Raw genomic sequence first — 17257 nt, forward strand, 5'->3', positions numbered from 1 at the left:
GACTCCCAGGTGGTTCGGTCGACCAAGGTCAAATGACCTATAAGGGCTCGGTCGACCGGGCTTGGGTCAAATAGTTGACCCGGACCGGTTTCGGTCGGCCGGGCCAAATTGAACTGAATTAGCCGGTCGACCGAAAGTGCACCAAGTGTGCATTTCGGTCCCGTATCTACCCAAACAATTCCTATTCAAGTGCCTAATAAACATATGTGAAATATGTGCGTGTCCTAAGGTCACTTGGGGTCCAATTTGGAGACACCGAAAAAGTCCGGTGTCGGTCGACCGAAGGGAAAACCCTAAGGTCTTTCTAAAGTCCATTGTCATTCATGGTTTGTTTGAGCTTACGAATTATCATGCATGTGATGTGTGTGAGCTTATTACAAACCAAAGACCTATTTACTATTACAGACCTTTCCTACTTAAATATTACAGACCCGAATATAAATTACAACAAATCAATTATATCAAGGGTCTTTAGAGTCTTCGTTTTCCTCCGGGTCTCCGAGTGCCATCATAGGATACTGCCAAGATAAACCTGCACATCAACTTGGCAATCATTAAATACCTGAGTATTAGTTATAATCAAAACAGGGTATGACCCATAGGGTCAACAATCTCCCCCTTTTTGATGATGACAAATACTTGCCTACCCTACTTCTCCCCCTTTTGGCAACAGCAAAAAGGGTGTAGGTAAACATTTAAGTTTTATATAGGCAAATAAGAGGAGAATATCATTTTTATACACAATAAGTTCGGAAAGTGTTTTGAAAAATTTCGGCGGCATGCCGTTTGAAAATGGGACTTTCCAGAACAAATCCTGTATAAAAAGGACCTGTTTGAGTTTATAAACCTGGCAAGTTATCCACAACTACTCAAGCAATTCAGTATGGTCCATCAATCCAGTATAGATTTCAATATCATCATAAAGTGGACAAAGAAAGTGGCCATTACAAGTCATAATCGATACTCATTAAGCCCAATATGATTATGCAATAAAATGTAAAGTCCAAGGCCATCATGGAGTAGACATACGAATTATACACACAAGCAACAATCAATATTCACAATGTCTAAGGCAATAAAACATATTAACTGTAAAATTTGTTTCTTAGACTTGTAAATTTTACTTGAGAGCTCCCCCTAAATTTATGCAAACTATGAAATGTCTAGGAAGCATCTACTTATACTGACATTAATTATGAGATTCTAATATGGTATAAGTAATGAAATAAGTCGGACTCAAAAAGTTAAAGCCAATTAATAGTATGAGCCCAATAAGCTTGGTGAGTTATAATTCTCTTCTCAAGGATGGGGCTTAAACTCCCCAATATAGTCTCAGGCATACACAAGTGCATTTGTACTTAAGAATGAATTTCATTTAAGCACATCCATCATATGTTCATTCTTGTTAGTATTACTTAGCATGCAAGAGATTTTAGGCATTAAGTTCTTACTGATTTATTCTAAGATTAGGACTTCAAATTCCTATGTATATTTGCATGCACGCTTACTTGAATTAAGCTCAAGGATGATGTTCTCTTAAGTGCATTTCTTATATACTCATCCTATCAAATAAATTCAACATACAACAAATATTGATCATTCAACGCATATGCATGACATGTTGCATTTCAATTTAAAAGCATGATAGTCAATTAAGACTATACTCAAAGTTATGCAATATGAAAAACATGTATGTATATAATAATAATGAAGCAAGAGGAAAAAGAGTTTGTTTTGAAATTTGATTTTGCCAAAAGTTCATGTAGATAAATATATATACGTATATAATTGTAAAATACATCCCCTTTTTAATGTTTGCACAATGGTGCTGGGGATTGCTTGCTGGAAAAATAAGATTTTAATTTAAAGCAAGCAAGCAACAAATTTTCTAGTATGACTATTAAGCACATACTAAAGTATAACCAGAAAACCAAAACCATAATGATCCTAAAAGTTCAACAATCACATGCAAGATCATATAGCTAATACAAACAGTTGTGGCAATATAAACATGCTTCGGATTATGATTTTCAATAAAATCTTTTCATTCAAGTGCATGCCACAATGAATTCATTCAAGATCTAAGCTAAACATATGAGCAAGCAAAACAGGATAGTAATTTAATTCTAGATGCTCCCCCTATCAATTTGAATGTGTGCTTAGAATCTTTAACTACTTATACTAACCAAAGATTAGTTTCATTATGCTCAATAGTATAAGCCATCAATCCACATCTTTAAAATCAACTATACTGAGTATTTTTCAATTGCAATTTTCACTTGATTAGTATAGTTGTCCCTATAGACCATAGATGCATCAAAGAATATATATTAAGGCATGCAATATAGTTCAAGATCCACAAACATTCCATATCAAAATATAAGCCTTTTAAGTACAAGATATAATGTTCAGGGATTTTAGAAGAGCCTCAATATTTCAATAGACGAAAGTGACGCATATAAGTCATTTATGTGCTTCCTATAGGGATGGAGCTGAGCTCTCATAAGTATGTGATGATTATGCAAGGATGAAAAATGTGATATTTCTATTTAAGTTTTCACTCATCCTTTCAAAACATTTTAATATTTTCATTATCATAATCATCCTTAACACAAGGTTTTGGTTTGGGAAAAATCCTGTCGAAATTTCGGCAGAGTGCCGTCTATAAATCAGACATTTCCCAAATTTTCAAGTACCAAAACCTGATAGATTCAAGCAATCAATTCAAAGTATTTCAGTTTAAGCATGTGAGAACCTATATATGCTACCAGCATGCAATACACAACATACTGCATCAGCCATGCAGTTGGCATTCCATACAATCCAATATTATCAAACAACATATTCAATAACAGTTCACAATACTAGATAATCACAAATCACTATCCATCAATATATATAGTATAAACAATACACAACAGTGGATAGTTATGAGTTTATTATAATATGGTTATTCATTAAGGCACAAAGACATAAATGATCACAAGAGCATTTAATATAAATGGTCATAAAATAGAAATGCTCCCCCTGAGTTTATTCATTTTATGCTTTTTCTTAATTTCTAATTACTTAGCCAAGTGTTTTAGATTTTTCATGATTATATGCTTGGCTTTGGATGAATAGGCTTAAAGGACCAAACAGTCACAATAGATATTTCTTTAAGTGAGCTAAGCCAATATTGCCTCTATTGATATGAATTTCAATACGTGTGAGAAGCACAAGTTAGAATGACTTTCAATTTAAAAGTACACATGCATAGGTCTACTTAAATTTTATGCATTCATCTAGATTGAGACCTAGGCAATCATATTAGCCATTAAACTCATCTCTAAGTATATAAAGCTCTAAAGGATATGACTTAATAATTTGAGAGCTTGTGAAGTGAAAATAAGTAAATACTCTTGACGATCAAATTATCATTTAGTTCAGAAGAGTATTTGGAGTGAGTGGACATTTTCAAAAATGTGTTCGTGCTTAGTAGTCATGTCCATGCTTGGTTAAAGAGCATATAAGATATGTTAATGTTGTGAACAATGCTCTTTGGTGATCGGAAAGTATCCTTTCAATATTATCACAATTTAGAATAAGGATACAAACCAAGGAAATGATGAATCTATACCTGATATGATCGTGGTTTGGTAAAGATTTCCTATGGAGCGATTAAACCAAAATTAAAGGATTTTCAATTTAAGCTCAAAGGGACCAATCCCCTAGTAGATACCTTTAATTTGGTTGTAGGTAAGAGAAGCACTTAATATAAATTAGTCATTTATGATCAATAGTGCTTACCCTAAAGGATTTTAGATCAAAGGGACCAATCCCCTAGTAGATACCTTTAATTTGGTTGTAGCTAAGAGAAGCACTTAATATAAATTAGTCATTTATGATCAATAGTGCTTTAACCCTAAAGTGATGACTTGTTTTGCTTTAGGCTTTTCATATCCAAAAGTGAGTTTTAGGGTGTACTGATATATGACATAAGATAGAACCCCAACACTCAATTTTGTGCAATGGACAACAGTTGCTTAACTTTGTGATTTTCATGTTAGCATGGGTTAGGCATTTAGAATTAAGTACAAGGCATAAATGCCATGTCCATTTGGAAGTGGATTAAGGGTCTTAGTATAACAAGATAGTTTGTGTATACTAAGATTTTCATTTTAACCATCAATCACTTCCCAAACCTACAGTCATCACAACCCCCTAAGTCTAAGCCTAAGATCTAAAGAAAAATTAACTAATTTGATAATCTTAATTTAAATCCATTTTTCCTTAGGTCCAACGGGATTTGCTTTGCTGATTATCCATTTCATTTCCTTTTCTAAGCCTCTAGCACTTCTAAGTGAGCAATTAAACCATATGTGCCACATAGTTTTGCAAAATAAGCGGATATTGAATATATGTAAAAGATTATGCTTATTTATTCTGTTTTTGCTCAATGAGGCGTGAAAGTTGGATTTAAAAGATGAACCCTTCTTGAAAATGTTTTTCTTTTTAACTCTTAAGGGTTTATTATGATTATTCTTTTCATTTTTAATTTCGAGTGAAGCTCTAGAATAATCATCCATTTCTTCTTCTAAGCAGATAATTTTCAATATTTTCTCAATCTTTCTCTTCTCAAGGATAGTATGATAATCTTTTAATTCTTTTAATTGTATAGCTATCCCCTTACTCTCAATTTTCAAAAATGATTTCTGCTTTGATATCTTAACTAGAAATTTATTCATTTTCAATAAAGTCTTTTCTAGTTTTTCATGCGACAACATGCTTTTAATATTCAATTCAGCACATGATTCATCAAAAGATATGTCATAGTTATTATATGAATCATTGCATGCATGTTCAACAATATTGTCATAGGGAATATTTGATGATTCATCATATGACATACCATAACATTCAGCATAAGAATCATCACACGTGTCATCAACAGAATTATCATGGTATTTAACAGATGATTCAGCACATGTAGCAACATTGCCTTCAACACATGAATCCTCAAACAAGCTAGAGTGAGAATCATATACCTCATGTTCTGTTGATGCACTATCCCTATCACTTACCACTCCCTGAGCATCTGAACATGACATCTCTGAAGTGATGGTTCCCTTTTCCTGGGTCTCTCCATATTTCTTTTCAAGCTCAACCCAGATCTCCTGTGCACTACAATATGCCATAAACTCATGAAGAATATCAATATCTAAAGCACAATATAGCATGTCAATGGCATGTGAATTTGCATGCATCAAATTAATATCATTTTCTACAGGCATACAAATTCCATTTACAATCACCTTCCAGGCCCTCCAGTTCATCGATTTTAAAAAAATGCTCATTCTAATTTTCCACGTGGTGTAGTCGACACCACAGAACACAGGAGGACTGAAAGGTGACTGACCCTCACCGAATGGGATACACCAATGTGAGCCATTGCGATCTTTTGCAAAAACGTTTAAGTCAAGTGCAACGAGGCTCTGATACTAATTGTTAGAATTGGTGTATTGCCAAGAGGGGGGGTGAATTGGAATTTTTAAAACTTTTTCACATAGGTTGATCTATGCAAACATGGTAGGTACACAACCTAGGATCAGTCTATGCAATTTCCAAACGCGTAGATAAATATACTGTGAAAATTAAGTCATACGCATCATTCACCCGTAACATACACGTGCGGTAAATATAAAGTACAGAGATATAAGCAAACACACGATATGTTATCGGGGTTCGGCCAACTGTGCCTACGTCCCCGCCTCAAGCTCGCAAGCTAGAGGATTCCACTAATAGCTCACTTAAGGGTGGAGCGGCACCGTTTATAACTAAGTCAAATTAACACAGGGCTGACCTCAACCTTAACCAGATCAATTAGCGGGGCTGACCTCAACCTACACGCCTTAAAGGACGACGCACCTAGCTTTCCTAACCGGGTCTAAGCCAATCCGGGACTATTCCAGGGCTAGTCTCCCTCTTCAGGCCCGTGCCTGGAAATACAACTGTATTTGAAATACAATCAAATGGTACAATGAATAGGCTTTCAAGTAAAGCGGATGTGTACCCAAATACGCGCAATTACAAACACCACAGTATGATTCAATATGTAAGCTCAATGTGGTCTAAGATGTCAACTCTCAAATAGATTTACTATCGTTGTAATGAGTGCGTGAGAGTGCAAACCTAAATGATCTTTGTATCACAGGATATTTAATCTAAGTGCTCAAACAAAGATATTATCCAAACTTCATATATTTCAATCAACAAGTTTTCTCAATACATATATGTATATGAAGCTCTAGCAACGTATAAGTTTGGTTTGCAAAAGGAAACTCAATCTTTGTATTCAGCAAGGAATATATGAATTAACGAATATTGCAACAAAGATTTTATCACACTAGCAAATATCTCATCAAATATTTTCAAGATAAAAACATAGTAGATATATGAAAATGTTTTTGCAACCAAAATGAAAATACCCTCTTCTTAAGATCTTGCAATGAAGGTGCAAGCTTAGAAGATCTAACAAGGTTTTCTTAGGAAATGCTTATTAGAAAAAGCCTCCTAAGAATCCTAAGGTTTGGCTCTCAAGAAAATCACATCAAACAAGTAGCATAAGGAGAGCAAACCTATTAAACAAAACACTCAATCAACTTACAAAATACGTTGGCAATGCTAGAAGGCAAGTATGAGTGGTTTAAGTAATAAAGTGAGTATTATAGGGTTTTGGTTTTTCAAAGAATTTTCCCTAATCAAAGTGGCTAATCTCTCTTAATTTTTGCAAATGAACATATATACATAGCCATGGAAGGAAATATGACCGTTGGGGACCTATAGGGTATTATTAGAAAAGTTTAATGATGTTTAAGGCATTTAAACCCTGTTTAGAAAAATATTAACCACGGTAAAAATGAGACCAACCCGAGAGGTCCGGTCGACCAGAAATGGTTCGGTCGACCAGGACTCAAGTGGCTCGGTCGATCAGGGGCATTTTGAACTGAGTGGTCGGTCGATCGGGTAAGGGCGATTTTCCAAAACTCCGAGGTTTGGTCGACCGGCCCCTTTTTGAACTGCATGGCTCGGTCGACCAAACCGTTGGGAATCCTCCTAAGACTCCTCGGTCGACTAGGTCGTGGAGTACAAATCTGGTCTGTCGAATGGGAGGTCAAACTGTTGCCTCCCAGGTGGTTCGGTTGACCAAGGTCAAATGACCTATAAGGGCTCGGTCGATCGGGCCTGGGTCAAATAGTTGACCCGGACCGGTTTCGATCGACCGGGCCAAATTGAACTGAATTGGCCAGTCGACCGAAAGTGCACCAAGTGTGCATTTCGGTCCCGTATCTACCCAAACAATTCCTATTCAAGTGCCTAATAAATATATGTGAAATATGTGCGTGTCCTAAGGTCACTTGAGGTCCAATTTGGAGACACCGAAAAAGTCCGGTGTCGGTCGACCGAAGGGAAAACCCTAAGGTCTTTCTAAAGTCCATTGTCATTCATGGTTTGTTTGAGCTTACGAATTATCATGCATGTGATGTGTGTGAGCTTATTACAAACCAAAGACCTATTTACTATTACAGACCTTTCCTACTTAAATATTACAGACCCGAATATAAATTACGACAAATCAATTATATCAAGGGTCTTCAGAGTCTTCGTTTTCCTCCGGGTCTCCGAGTGCCATCATAGGATACTGCCAAGATAAACCTGCACATCAACTTGGCAATCATTAAATACCTGAGTATTTATCATAATCAAAACAGGGTATGACCCATAGGGTCAACAAAATATATGATAAAATAATAATAATATAGGTATCCTATGCGGGGCCCACAAGACCGTGTGGGGTCCACATGAGTCTCGAAATTGTGTAGGGCTCATAAAACTGTATGAGGACTATTGGAGTTACGTAGGATCCACCTGAGTCTCAAAGTTGTGTGGGGCCCACCATACCATGTGGGGCCCACATGAGTTTTCGAAATTCAAATTTAAATTCTCTTTCAAAAAAAAAAAAAAAAAAACTAAAACATAGCTTAAAAGTAATAACAATGATTTTAAAAAATAAAAAAATAAATTTTTTTTCTAATTAATTAAAAATTAGTTAAATGGGAGTGTTGGAAAACACTCCCATTTACCCCATATGATCCCTATTCCCATCCCATACTTAACCCATACCTAACCCATCTCATGCCCAAATTTAAAAAAAATTATAATTTCACCTCTCTCCCCACACTTTTACAAATTCCATTTTTTCCCCAAAATTTTCCTACAAATAGGAGGCTCTCAACCTTCATTTTACACAAAAATTTTCCAAGGAAGAGAAGGATTAGTGAGTGAAAGAATTAGTGGTGGAGGGAGAACTTTGGTAATAGTTAAATTCTCACTCACTCACTCTTTCTGATCTCATTTCTTAGAGATAGTCATTGTGTTAATAGCACAAGGTAAAATAAGAGGTAAGTAAATTTGATTATGTTAGACTTTTAATAAAATTCATACCCGAGTTTATTTGTAAGTAAATTTGATTATGTTAGATTTTCATTTAAAATTTATACCCGAGTTTATTTGAAAGTAAATTTTGATTATGTTACATAGTTTCATAAAATTCGCCTGAATTTATTTTTATGCATATTTAATTATACCAATTTTAATCTTTAATATTCTTGCATTTATTTTTAGGTTAAGAAATGTTCTAATCCACTCGGGTAATTTTCAGCATTTCTTTCTATTCAATATATATATATATATATATATATATATATATTTAACACAAAAAATGTGTGGTATGAGTTTATTTCTATGTTGCTTGTTTTATGAAAATATGAGTAAAAATGGGATTTTCACGAGATTATTTTAAATTGCATAAATTATAATAAGATGATTTTAAAACCCTTTACGGCAAAGGAAGTTAAAAGTTACAGATGCTCGGTACCGTAACTTAAAGTTTAAACGAATCAGAGTGCACTCACACTGTTTACAAAGAGGTTTTATATGTTACTGGATTTCTCCTCAGTGCACACCTGGTTCCGAACCATGACTTAATAAGGAAAATCTCACTTAATGATTATGTACATTGATTTAGTTTGGTCGGCTAGCTTGCTAAGTCCAGTCTTCGGACCGCACAACCTAGTCATGAGGGTAAACATGTCTTACGGCTAATAGGCCTAAAGGTGATTTTTACAATATATGTTTATAGATATTTAATTACGTGTACAAAGTTATTGATGATTTGAAGGAAAAGTATTTGTTTATATGAAAAAGACCATTCTTGTGCAGAAATGACAATCTAAAGGAAACGTATAAGGAAATATATAAATATATATATGTATATATATATATATGTATATAATTAAATATTTTTACAGTTTTAAAGTTAAAAGTTTGATTTAATAGTCACAGTATATGGTTATTAAATTTTACTGTTATAGTTGATGGTAAAAGTTTCATGCAGAAATTTTTAAATTTACATTTATTTTAGAACCAGTTTTGAAGCTATAGTATTAAATATTGTTTTATGAAATTTTTAAAAGCTCATTTTGGTCACACACTAATAATAATCTTATTTACTTATTGAGCGTCATCTCACCCCAATCATATTTTATATTTCAGATGACTCTAAAGGGCATATCAGAAATCAGGCATAGCAAGCATGCGGGTGGGGATAGAAAAATAAGAATTTATTAGAAATATTAGTATGATGCCAGATGATTATCTATTGTGTAATTTTTCTTTTTTTTGAAAATAAATTATTGTAATACGGTTAATTAGCGCTCTCGTTTAATAATAATTGAGTTTATTTACTTCCGCTGTAAATCAATGGTAAAAAGTAAATATCCCAGATCCTTCGGGGTTGGGGTATTACATGTGGTATTAGAGAAATAGGTTATAGGTTCTGTAGACTTTAAGAAATAATTTTACTAGAGCATAGGCATAAGCATGATGTGGGTAAGATCGAGTAAATTAGGATGTTTTTCTTTTACCTTTAACTTTGAGCAAACTTTAAAGATAAGGTTATGATTTAAAAATAACTCTAGTCCTTTCCCTCAGAATGGACCCGAAGAACAACAACGTAAGTGTTGAAGTAAACGAGAATAATGTGGGGACTTGCAATGAAGAGACATTAATGCTACTATGATGTTGCGTGATATGACACAAGTCATGGCGGAACTTCTGCGGAACTCCAAGGAACGGAATGATCCACTAACCCTTGAAGGTTGTACAGTGGAACAGTTCAATCGAATGCATCCTCCAACTTTTGAGGGAAAAACTGATTCAATAGCTGCAGAATATTGGATGCAATCAATGGAAGAAATACTACGAGTCCTTCATTGCACGAACGAACAAAAGGTGTTATACGCTGCCTAGAAAATGACTGGTGAGGCCAAATGCTAGTGGAACTCGAAAAAGTTACTCCTAGAGGAAGGACCAAATTCAACAAACCTTATGTGGGAGCATTTTAAGGAAGTCTTCTTTGAACGATTTTTCCCCAAAACCACTAGAGATGCTAAGGTCAGGGAGTTTTTGGAGTTAAAATAGGGAAATATGAATGTACAACAATATGCAGCAAAATTCATTGAATTATCCCGGTTTGCATCATATTTGGTTCCAAATGAATTAAAGAAAGCCTAAAAATTTGAAGAAGGCTTGAACTCAATGATGTATGAAATGGTAACAGTATTCGAACTCGAAGACTTGTCCAAATTGGTAAACAAAGCAACAAAGGTAGAAGAAAGTTTACAAAGGAGTGTGGAAATATTTGATCAGAGAAAGAGGCCCATGCCACAAGGGTTTCACTCTGGTAGAAATCAAGGATCTTGGAAAAAGAGCAACAACAACAACAAAAGGAACAATAATGTGGTGCAATGGCAAGCAGCGAGAAATCCAAATAATGCACAAAGCACCCCTTATCCAAAATGCAACAAAATACATGGGGGTGAGTGTCGGTCCGGATTAAGGGTCTATTATCGGTGCGGTAAACCTAGTCACATGCAATGAGAATGCCCACAAAACAACTCCTACAACCCAAATCAACAAAGAGAAGGCAACCAGCACCTTAAAACAACAGTCAACAGAACACCGCTCAGGCGCGTGTCTATGCCCTCACTCCACGAGATACAGAAAATACTAATGATGTGGTGACAGGTATTCTTCCCATATTCTCCAAGAAAGTAGTAGTATTATTTAATTCTAGAGCCACACACTCCTTTATATCTATAGCTTATGTTAAAATATATGGGGTAGAGACTCAGCCATTAAAAACTGAGTTATCTGTGACTACACGAACGGGAACCTCGGCAGTATGTAGAAAAATACTTAAAGGTTAACCAATTTGTGTTGACGAAAGAATACTACCAGCTAACTTGGTAGTATTTAGTATGCACGGGTTTGACGTAATTCTTGGAATGGGCTGGTTAGCTTCTAGCTATGCTAGTATAAATTGCTATAACAAGGAGGTGGTGTTTAGACCTCTTGGAGAGCAAGAATACAAGTTCAATGGAACTCGTGTATGCCCTTCACCACAAATATTTTTGGCTATCCAGGCAATAAGATTACTCTTGAATGGATGTCAGGGGTACCTAGCATGCATGGTGGAGGCACCAAAGGAAGAATTAAAGCTTGAGGATATCCCAATAGTAAGGGAATTCTCAGATGTATTCCCTAAGGATTTACCTAGGCTACTTCCTGACTACGAAATCGAGTTAGTTATCGGCCTACTACCAGGGATGACACCGATATCCAAAGCTCCACACTGAATGACACTGGTAGAATTGAAAGAACTGAAGGAACAATTACAAGAGTTGGTGGACAAAGGATTCGTTAGACCCTGCATGTCACCAAGGGGAGCACCGGTACTATTCATTAAAAAGAAAGACGGATCAATGAGAATGTGTATTGATTATCGAGAAATAAATAAAGTAACAATTGAGAACAAGTACCCAATACCTCGCATAGATGACTTGTTTGATCAACTCCAAGGAACACAAGTCTTCTCTAAAATTGACCTCCGATCAAGGTACGATCAAGTGAAAATAAAATTAGAAGATGTTTCAAAGACTGCATTCCGAACTAGATATGATCACAATGAATTCTTAGTCATGCCATTTGGACTGACCAATGCTTCTGTTGCATTTATGGACCTTATGAACAAGGTCTTTCATGAATATCTAGATCAATTTGTGGTCGTCTTCATTGATAATATTTTGATTTATTCAAAAAGTCCTCAGGAACACGAGAGCCATTTGAGGCTAGTACTCAAAGTACTAAGAGAAAAGAAACTCTATGCCAAACTTAATAAATGTGAGTTCTGGCTAGAAAGAGTTGCATTCTTAGGGTACGTGATATATAAGGATGGTATTTTTGTGGATGCAAGTAAAATAGAGGCAGTAGTGGATTGGGCGAGACCGAAGAATATTCATGAGATCAGGAGTTTCTTAGGTCTGGCAGGATATTATCGTCGATTTGTGGAAAGGTTTTTTAAAATATCTAGTCCTCTGACGAGGTTGACAAGAAAGAATGTGAAGTATGAGTGGACTGATGAATGTGAGCAAAGCTTTCAAGAATTAAAGCAATGACTCATCACTGCCCCGGTTCTGACAATTCCATCAGGAGAAAATGGTTTTGTGATTTACAGTGATGCATCTCGGAAAGGGCTCGGGTGTGTATTAATGTAACAAGGGAAGGTCATTGCATATGCTTCTTGAAAACTCAAGAAGCACAAGAAGAATTATCCAACACATGATTTGGAACTGGCAGCTGTGGTATTCGCACTAAAGATCTAGAGACACTATTTGTATGGTGAAAGGTGTGAGATTTTTACAGACCATAAAAGTCTCAAATGCTTTTTCACGCAAAAGGAAATAATTATAAGAGAGAGCAGATGGTTAGAATTAATCAAAGATTATGATTGCACCATCAACTATCACTCGGAAAAAGCCAGCTGGTAGTAGATGCATTAAGTCGAAAGTTAATGAATGCGTCAGTCTCAGCAATGGTGACCCAACATCAAATCATGATGGACTTGGAAAGATTTGGTGTGGAAATAGTGGAAAGAAATCATCATGCTCTCATTGCTAATCTGGGAATCCAACAGACCTTATCGGAAAAGATTAAGGTTGCACAGATGGAAGATGCAGATCTAGTGAAGATTATGGGTAAAGCACAAAGTGGACTGAAGGGAGACTTTAATATCTCTGATGATGGAGTTTTGAGATTCCAAACTAGATTGTGTGTGCCCAATGACAAATATATCAAAAGAACAATCTTGGATGAAGCTCATCGTTCTCTTTATACAGTGCATCCATAATAATGTATCGAGACTTGAGAGAGTCTTTTTGGTGGAATAACATGAAGAGGGAGATTGCACAATTTTTGGAACAGTGTCTTACTTGTCAGCAAGTAAAAGCTAAACTTCAGAGACAAGCAGGACCACTGCAACGACTCCACATTCCCGAGTGGAAATGGGAGCACATCTCCATCAATTTTGTAATTGGGCTACCTACAACACTCCATGGACAGAACACCATCTGGGTGGTTGTTGATTGTCTAATGAAGACCACTCACTTTATTCCGATCAAAGTTAACTACTCTATGACCAAGCTTGCAAAGTTGTATGTTCAAGAGATAGTTAGACTAAATGGTGTGCCCGTGTCTATTGTATCAGATCGAGATCCATGATTCACATCACAATTTTAGAAGAGTTTGCAAAGAGCCTTGGGATCACGACTTACTTTCAACATGGAATTTCATCCTCAAACTAATGTACAAATCGGAGAGAACCATTCAGATATTGGAGGACATGTTGAGAGCTTGTGTATTGGATTTCAAAGGAAGTTGGATTCAGTATCTATAGTTAGTTGAGTTCGCCTATAATAACAGTTATCAGTCTAGCATAGAGATGACACCGTATGAAGCGTTATATGGTCGAAAGTGCCGATCCCCATTATATTGGGATGAGGTTGGTGAACGATGAATTTTAGGTCCTGAGATTATACAAAGGGCCTCTGAGAAAATTAAGCTCATTCGGGACAAAATAAAACCCGTCAAAGTCGGCAAAGGAACTATGCAAATACCCATTGGCGTGAGTTGAAGTTTGAAGTGGGGGATAATATATTTTTAAAAGCTGCTCCAATGAAAAGAATTATGAGGTTTGGGAAGAAGGGCAAACTAAGCCCCAAGTATATTGGACCATTCGAGGTATTAGAGAAGATTGGTCGAGTCGCTTACAAAATTGCCTTACCTCCTGCACTATCGAGAATTCATGATGTATTCCATGTCTCAATATTAAAGAAGTACATTCTAGACCCTTCTCATGTGATAACTTGTGAGTCATTAAAAGTTAGTTACACTCCAACATATGAAGAAGTGCCAATCCAGATTTTAGACAAGAAGGATCAGGAGTTACGCACGAAGAAGATTTCATTGGTAAAAGTGCTCTGGCACAATCATGACATTAAGGAAGCATCATGGGAACTAGAAGTAGAAATACACCACAAATACCCATATCTTTTCGACCATAGCAGGATTGGATAAAAGCACAACATTATATAAGGTACTCATTTTAATTTTTTAAAATTTCGAGGACGAAATTTTTATAAGGAGGAGAAGATGCAATAACCCAAAAAGAAAAAATATAATAATAATAATGGTCATTTAGTTAATATCAAAACGAAAGTGTTTTTCTATTAGGATCATTGATTCCATGTTTGATGCCTAAGAAATATCTTGTTTAAGCGAGTGCTCAGAGACCATTGCGACTTAGTCGCTCCCTAGAGGTCGGTCTGGTCAAAATGAAATTTCATAGGATAAACAGGGTAGACACTGTTTGCATACGTAAATAAGTATATAAAATGATGTTTTGAATGACATAAATTGTAGAAATATATGATAAAATAATAATAATATAGGTATCCTATGTGGGGCCCACATGAGTCTCGAAGCCGTGTGGGGGTCCACATGAGTCTCGAAACTGTGTAGGACTCATAAAACTGTATGAGGACTATTGGAGTTATATAGGATCCACTTGGATCTCAAAGTTGTGTGGGGCCCACCATGTGAGACCCACATGAGTTTTCGAAATTCAAATTTAAATTCTTTTTTCAAAAAAAAAAAAATACGAAAAACATAGCTTAAAAGTAATAACAATGATTTAAAAAAATATATAAAAATAATTTTTTTTTTCTAATTAATTAATTAAGTAAATTAATTAAATAGGAGTGTCAACAAGTACTTCCATTTCCCCCACATGATCCCTATCCCCATCCCATACCTAACCCATCCCATGCCCATTCTTTAATTTTAGAAAAATTATAATTTCACCCCTCTCGCTGCACTTTTACAAATTCCATTTCTTCCCCAAAATCTTTGATAAATAGGAAGCCCTCCAGCTTCATATTTTACAAAAATTTTCCAAAGAAGAGAATGATTAGTGAGTGAAAGAATTAGTGGTGGATGAAGAATTTTGGTTATAATTAAATTCTCACTCACCACTCTTTCTGATTTCATTTCTTAAAGATAATCATTATATTCATAGCACAAGGTAAAAAAAGAGGTAAGTAAATTTGATTATGTTAGACTTTTATTAAAATTCATACCGAAGTTTATTTGTAAGTAAATTTTATTATGTTAGATTTTCATTTAAAATTTATACCCAAGTTTATTTGTAGATAAATTTCGATTATGTTACTTAGTTTCATAGAATTCCTATGAATTTATTTTTACGCATATTTAATTATACCAATTTTAATCTTTAATATTCTTACATTTATTTTTAAGTTAAGAAATGTTCTAATCCACTCGGGTAATTTTCAGCATTTCTTTCTATTCAATATATATATAACACAAAAATTGTGTGGCATAAGTTTATTTCTACGTTGCATGTTTCATGAAAATATGAGTAAAAATGAGATTTTCACGAGATTATTTTAAATTGCATAAATTATAATATGATGGTTTTAAAACCTCTTATGGCAAAGGAAGTTAAAAGTTACAGATGCTCGGTAGAGTAGATTAAAGTTTAAACGGATTATAGCGCACCCACACTATTTACAAAGTGGTTTTATATGTTAGTGGATTTCTCCTAAGTGTACACCTGGTTCCGGACCAGGACTTAATAAGGAAAATCACACTTAATAATTATGTATGTTGATTTAGTTTGGTCGGCCAGCTAGCTAAGTCTAGTTTTCGAACTGCACTACCTAGTCATGGGGGTAAACATGACTTACGGCTAACAGGCCTAAGGGTGGTTTTTACAATATATGTTTATACATATTTCATTACGTGTACAGAGTTATTGATGATTTGAAGGAAAAGTATATGTTTATATGAAAAAGGTCATTCTTGTGCGTAAATGACGATCTAAAGGAAACATATATATATATATATATATATATGTATATAATTAAATATTTTTATAGTTTTAAAGTTAAAAGTTTAATTTAACAGCCATAGTATATGGTTGTTAAATTTTACTGTTATAGTTGATGGTAAAAGTTTTATACAGAAATTTTTAAATTTACATTTATTTTAGAAGTAGTTTTGAAGTTATAGTATTAAATATTATTTTACGAAACTTTTAAAAGATCATTTTGGCTACACATTGATAATAATCTTATTTACTTACTGAGCGTCATCTCACCCCAATCATATTTTATATTTCAGATGACTCTGAAGGGTATATCGAAAATCAGGCATAGCAAGCATGCGGGTGGGGATAGAAAAATAAGGATTTATTAGAAATATTGGTATGATGCCAGATGATTATCTATTGTATAATTTTTATTTTTTTGAAAATAAATTATTGTAATAAGGTTAATTAGCGCTCTAGTTTAATAATAATTTAGTTTATTTACTTCCGCTGTAAATCAATGGTAAAAAGTAAATATCCCAGATCCTTCGGGGTGGGGGTATTACGCACAAGATATTTGAGTATGTTTTTGAAAACATTTTTGCAACCAAAAAGCAAATACAACTTTTCTAAGATATTGCAATACAAATGCAACACTCAGAAGCTAAATGCAAGTCTTCTTATGATAGGCTTATTGACAAAGTCCCCTAAGAACACTTAGATTTGACTCTCAAGAAAATCGTTTCAATCAAACAAACAAAGAGAGCAAACCTTTAAAAAAAATCATTCAATCAACTTATAAAAGACTTTTGGAAATAAGAGAAGGTAAGTATGAGTGGTTTGGACTTGGAAATTAGTATTATAGATTTTGGGAATTTCATAGAATCTCTCCTAAACAAAATGGCTAATCCCCCTTAATCTTTGCAAATG

Source organism: Malania oleifera, chromosome 11, assembly GCF_029873635.1.
Source record: "Malania oleifera isolate guangnan ecotype guangnan chromosome 11, ASM2987363v1, whole genome shotgun sequence".
NCBI lineage: Eukaryota > Viridiplantae > Streptophyta > Magnoliopsida > Santalales > Ximeniaceae > Malania > Malania oleifera.